Source organism: Elephas maximus, chromosome 1 (assembly GCF_024166365.1).
Source record: "Elephas maximus indicus isolate mEleMax1 chromosome 1, mEleMax1 primary haplotype, whole genome shotgun sequence".
Classification (NCBI taxonomy): domain Eukaryota; kingdom Metazoa; phylum Chordata; class Mammalia; order Proboscidea; family Elephantidae; genus Elephas; species Elephas maximus.
Window position 1 is genome coordinate 220,450,048 of NC_064819.1, and position 6,805 is coordinate 220,456,852.

Consider the following 6,805-nt stretch of genomic DNA (forward strand, 5'->3'; position numbering starts at 1 on the left):
AGAAGAGCCGCTAACATGCTGAAATGATGGAAAATGTGGCATTTGCTTTGGTCTATGGGAATGGAAGCATGTATTGATAGTTGTTGCGGCTGGGTGTTGGGTACAAGGGAGTTCATTATGCCGTTCTCTTTACTTTTTGTGTATGTTTGAAACTCTTCATAGTAAAATGTTTTTTTAAAATCTGCTAACATTGTTGGAAGGAGTCCTGGTGGCACAAAGATTGAGCACTCAGTTGCTAACTAAAAGGTTGGCAGTTCGAACCCACTCAGTGGCTTCAAAGGAGAAAGATGTGGCAATCTGCTTCCATAAAGATGATAGCCAAGAAAACCTTATGGGGCAGTTCTACTCTTCAGTCACATGGGGTCGCCATGAGTCAGAATCAACTTGATGGCACCTGACGACAATATGACTGAGGCAGGAAGCAAGTATACCCACAGAGGGTGAAACAACAGAATGTTATATGAGCCTCATTTCTCAGAAAGAAAAAGCAAACCAGTGCCTGCTGTGGACTTAAATGCCCCAACAGTAAGCCTTTCCCTATCTGATCAACTGTGTGGCAAGTCATTAAGCCCAGCAGCAATTCAGATGAAACAGCTGCAAAAATAGAGGTTGCCCAAACCTTGAAACCTGAAGGAAATAACTTAAAATTAACAACAACAACAAAAAACTCTGAAATGAATCCATTCCCCCTCCCCATTTATGATAACGTTTCACTTGAATTATGCACCACCGTGACTATTTGAATTACAAATGTATGAATTATTCATTATTTGCAATGTGAGTCAGTATTTGGGCCCCACGTGTTGCAAGCCAGTGCCAAACTGGCCTGGGATCTGGCTGACAAGGAGAGGGTGGCATCTGAGGGCCCTGGAGAGACAGGTTGCCCTTCAGAACCCTCAGCCCCTGGAGTGTGAGAATGGAAGGATACATTGTACTATAGGGAGTTGTCAAATCTGACCTCCTCGTGCCATAAAACGTCCCCACTGTCTCCTGGCTCCCCTGCCTGTAACAGCTGCTACCCACTGGCACCACCTACATTTTAAACCAGCTGGAGACAGAGTTCTACGTGATAAGCCTGTTATATTTGCCGAGTAAGCAGGAACACCTAATGGTTTGGCCCCCTAACGATTCAGGGACTGACCTCTGACTGGCTACAGCAATGTGCACTGGCAAAGCAGAGGAAAAGATAACTAAAAGAGCCTTTGTCAAAACTCCCTCTAAATCAGCCTTTGAAATGTGCTCAGTTTTAAGAGTCCCAGAGTGCCAATTCTGTCACACTGGCGTCTCAGAACCACAGAAACGCCCCAGGATAGCCATCACCAATTAGTCAAGCAAGAGGGTGTGTGTGTGCGTGTGTGTGCCCGTGCGCAGGCACACGTACATGTTCAGAGAAGCAACACAGATACTGAAAGAGCCCTCTGGAGAGAGGGCACAGCGACTCCTACACAGAACTGTTCTTTTCTTGTTTGGGAAATTAAAACAAAGGAGACAGGAACAATTAGAAAGATGGCAGATAAGAGTGACACCAACAATAAAATAGAAGAGGGGAAATTAGCACATATGGTGCTTTCAAAAGGTTAAAACTAAACTAGTATTCTTAACGTCTTAAAGAAAGACAGCCGCCTGCAAGCCTAAGTGTCTGCGTTGTGAAGGACAAGGCAAGGGAGCAAGGAGAGACAGATAAAAAGAAGAAATTACGAGGGATGCCAGAAGCAAACGGGAAGAAAAAATACGTGGTGTTAGAAACCAACAGCAAGAACCAGGATGAAACGGTCAACAGTGCAAAGTAACACCCTGAACTGGCCACGGGCTTTCGCTAACAAAGAAAGGGTAAATATAATGTGTGCAGTGCCCAGCAACCCTAAAGAAAGGCTTGGAAATGCAAAAAAAAAAAAAATTGGCGGGGGAAGGTGGCAACAGAGAATAGACTTTGCCACAATCCTGGCAACGGCAGACCGGCTCCATACAGAAGGAGGCAGGTCCGTGGGTGCACAGAGGTTTTGTTTGGTTGTCGGGGACTCTGGGCCACATCAGCGCCAAGTGGGCTTCCTTCCATGAGGGAAACTGGAGCCTGCACAGAGTCAGCAGGGCACTGAAAGAAGGCTTGGCAACGCGTGGCGACCAGAGGAGCAGGAATTTGGGGACTTGGTGCTGTAGACAATCAGACTTAACACAGAGGACTCTCTCCCCCGCAGATTGCTCGGTAAGACACTGGTCGGAAACCTTGCAAGTTCTCCTGATCTTAAGTTTCATATTTGCACCACAGACAGCCAAAAACGTCACCCTTGACTCCAACTACACTCTTGCAGGTTAACTTTTCACACCGCCAAGCTGAATGCTGTTGGGCGTGTTCATTTGTTCTTTTAGTGGTCATGTTATTATTTGGACCCAAAGTTTTAAATTTCCCCAGTTCTAATTACAGTTGGCTAGTTTCAAGTTCTGGAATTATATTTGAACACTTCTCCTAGAAGTGGGTAAGAAGTTAGAATAACGGAAAAGCTTGGCTCTGACTTCAGTTGAATGTCAAAAAGCCCAAGTTTGGCTGATTGGACTTTGTATAGTGAAACCCTAGCTTTTCTTTCTATTCTCCCAGGCTTAATACCTACCGAGTGAAACTGGTGAAATTAAACAAAAAAAAGAGGCTTGTGGTCTAGTCATTGCAATATTCTACCGATAAGCAACAATGGATACCTCTTTGGTTTCAACCTGAGTAAACATTCTTAATCATGTATTAATTTGTCTGTCATGTGTCAACATGTTGAGCCCTTATCATGGGATGGAAGTTCAGAAGTGATGAACCTTCTCTATCATTTTAGGAGTGCTGGCCTATGGAAGGCCCTGTTGTTATTGTTATTAGGTGCCATTGAGTCGGCTCCAACTCATACCGACCTATATATAACGGAACGAAATGTTGCCCAGGCCTACACTGTCCTTACAATCATTGCTGAGTTTGAGCCCATTGTTGCAGCCACTGTGTTAACCAATAGAAACCCCTTAGTCTAAGAAGTTGTCTCTTCTGCCCATACTTCTTAATTGTCAAGGAAGGTCTTTAGGTAGCACAAAAGGTATGCACTCGACTACCAGCCAAAAGATTGGCAGTTTGAACCCACCCAGAGGTGCCTAGGAACAAAGACCTGGAGATCTACTTCTGTAAGATCACAGCCACTGAAAACCCTACGGAGCACAGTTCTACTCTGATATGCATGGGGTCATCTGGAGTCAGAGCTGACTTCACAGCAGTGGCTTGGTTTAGTTTTAATTGTCAGGGGAGCTTGAGTAGTTCTACCAAAAGGGCTAAGAAATTGGTCTCTGGTCCAACCTAGATGAATAATAGATATTTCCTAGGTCAAGTGCCTGGGGCAAGAAGTAAAGTTTAAAAATAAATATATCATTTCTCTAGCCAGAGAGCAGAGTAAAGCTCACTGATCCATGAGATGGTTGACTCCACTTCCTTGATGATAAGCTAATTGACTGCCCTAACCAACTATAATTCATACAACACAAGGAAATTTGCAAATTGCATTGGCTAGACCTTCTCTCCAGTCCTCAAACAAGCCAGCCTGGATGGGGGTCTCTTTGCCCTACAAGGCCACAGAATCAGGTCTAGCAATCTAAAAGGTCTTTTTTGGTCCTAGCTATCTGACCCCACTTATGACACACTAGCATTCACAATAAAGGTTAGGAAATTCCAATCAGTGTTTTTCTATGACCAGGTTGATATTCTGGCCTGATACGTTAGGGGAACTGGAAACAGACCACCTACCTTCCTGGAGCTTTTGTGCATTGACAGCACTTCGTTTTGATCTAATGAAAAAAGTGCAGGGGTCCCTGGGTGCAAATGGTTAAGCGCTCGGCTACCACCCAAAAGGCTGGCAGCTCAAACACACCCAGAGGCACCTTGGAAGACAGTTCTGGCAATCTGCTTCCAAGAGGTCACAGCCTTGAGAACCCTACGGAACAGTTCTACTGTGCACACATGGGGTCACCATGAGTCAGAAATGACTCGATAGCGACCAACAACAACAACAAACTGAAAAAACAGAATAAAATGAGTGAGGTGTTCATCAATGAGGCAAGCTCATTGATGAGGATGTCAGTGGCTCTTTAGACTCAGCGCTCACCGAAGGAAACCCTCCTGCTAGAAAGAGAAGGCAGATCTCTCTACCTGCAGGACACTTACATTCCAATTGTCGGCCGCCACAGTGGATTTGGAGGCTGAAAGTACAAGTCCGCTCTTGTACTTCTAAACTTTCACAGCAGCATTTGTGGAATGTTAGGAAAACGGAGATGAACTGGAGACAATGATTCCCTTTCATTACTTCTGTGAAAAGGGCAATCGAGCTGGTGATTAACGACCACAAGCTTTGTGACCTTGAACAGTCACCACGCTAATACCAAAGACCTTATTTTCTGTCCCACGGAAAATGCTGATCAAAGTAGTAAGAAAGCAGGCATGCATTTGTGGTTATGTATTTTTGCAATTAGTTGCTTAATTGCATTCCTTACATTGTGCCGGTAGATATGGTTTAACAACTCCCTGTAGTGTTTTCCTCTAATTTTCCTACAAATTAAATTTCAAACTTGATTTTGCGATTATCCACAAAATAAGTTGAATGTGTTTTAGATATCCTTTCTGTATAATATTGACAATCTGAAAAAAAAAAATCACTTAGAACAATCACTATGCATCATAATACAGAAAAGAGTCTAATTTATTTTAAAAGAAAATGTTTAAATAAACTAAGTTAGAGATTCTATATTAAAGCAATTAAAATGAATCAAGGTAGTTTTGAAGTGAGTGTGAAATTCTGTTTTGGAAAGTTGACAACTGGGAAGAAATCTAGAATGTTATTTCTAGTGATCCTGAAGTCCTTGGTAGGAAGCTTAAACATCTGGGCCATAGGAGGTGTTTACATCTCCTCTTCCAGATGAAGTTTCACAACTTTGGAAAAGCAAAAAAAAGAAACAGGGAGTGAACATCTGGCTTTTACATGGTGTCAAAGAGCAGGGTTTGGTTTTCTGGACCATGGCTCATCACTCAGAACAACGAGTTACTGGCAAAGGACAGTGAGAGCATGTACAAGCACTGGGAAGAACACGTTAGCCAGGAAACTTGCTGACCTGAGCAAGAGGACTAGAAACGGAAATTGGAGAGGGAGGGAGAAAAGCCACCCAAATACAGCAGTAAACTTTACTGGATAGGGAACCAGAAGTATAACAGAGAAAGAAGAATGGAGGTTCCTGTTGATGTTCAGCAGAAAACAGGACTGTGACCTTAGACAACTATTAGTCAATGCACAGAGTCAGCAGCAAATGGAGCTTGATATTTGGACACATGGAGGAATTGTGATCCCACAAAGGTCATGGAGATGTGGAATGAGGTCCATGACAAGAATACAGTTGGGGAGTGTCTCAGTTTCATAGAGCTGCTATAACAGAAATACAACATATCAGTGGCTTTAAAAAACAGAAATTTATTTTTCACAGTTTGCTGTTGTTGTTAGGTGCTGTCCAGTAGTTTCCGACTCATAGAGACCCTATGCACAACAGAAAAAAACACAGCCCGGTCCTGCACCATCTTCACAATCATTGTTATGCTTGAGCCCATTGTTGCAGCCACTGTGTCAATCCATCTCCTTGAAGGTCTTCCTCTTTTTTGCTGGCCTTCTGCTTTACCAACCATGATATTCTTCTTCAGGAACTGGTCTCTCCTGATAACATGTCCAAAGTACGTGACACGAAGTCTCACGATCCTTGCTTCTAATGAGCATTCTAGTTGTACTTTTTCCACAACAGATGTATTCATTCTTCTGGTAGTCCGTGGTATACTCAATGTTCTTCGCCAACACTGTAATTCAGGGGCATCAATTCTTCAGTCTTCCTTATTCGCCGTCCTGGTTTCATATGCATATGAGGTGATTGATTGACCGTAGCTTGGGTCAGGCACACTTTAGTCCTCAAAGTGACATCTTTGCTGTTTAACTCTTCGAAGAGGCCTTTTGCAGCAGATTTGCCCAATGCAATGTGTCCTTTGATTTCTTGACTGCTGCTTCCATGGACGTTGATTGTGGATCCAAGTAAAATGAAATCCTTAACAAGTTCAAACTTTCTCTGCTTATCATGATGTTGCATATCGGTCCATTTGTGAGGATTTTTGTTTTCTTTATGTTGAGGTTAATCCATAAAAAAGGCTGTAGTCTTCGATCTTCATCGGTAAGTGCTTCAAGTCCTCTTCACTTTCTGCAAGCAAGGTTGTGTCATCTGCATAAAGCAGGTCGTTAATGGGTCTTCCAGCAATCCTGATGCTTCTTTCTTCTTCATAAAGTCTTGAATTATTTGCTCAGCATACAGATTGAATACGTATGGTGAAAGGATATAATCCCAATGCACACATTACCTGACTTTAAACCACATAGTATCCCCTTGTTCTGTTCAAACCCCTGCCTCTTGGTCTATGTACAGGTTCCTCAAGAGCACAATTAAGTGCCCTGGAATTCCCATTTTTCCCAATGTTGTTCATAATTTGTTGTGATCGACACAGTCAAATGCCTTGCATAGTCAATAAAACACAGGTAAACATCTTTCTGGTATTCTCTGCTTTCAGCCAAGATCCACCCAACATCAGAAATGATATCCCTCATTCCACTTCCTCTTCTGAATCCAGCTTGAATTTCTGACAGTTCACCGTCAATGTACCACTGCAACCAATTTTGAATGACCTTCAGCAAAATTTTACTTGCATGTGGTATTAATGATATTGTTTGATAATTTCTGCATTCTGTTGGACCCCCTCTCTTTGGAATGA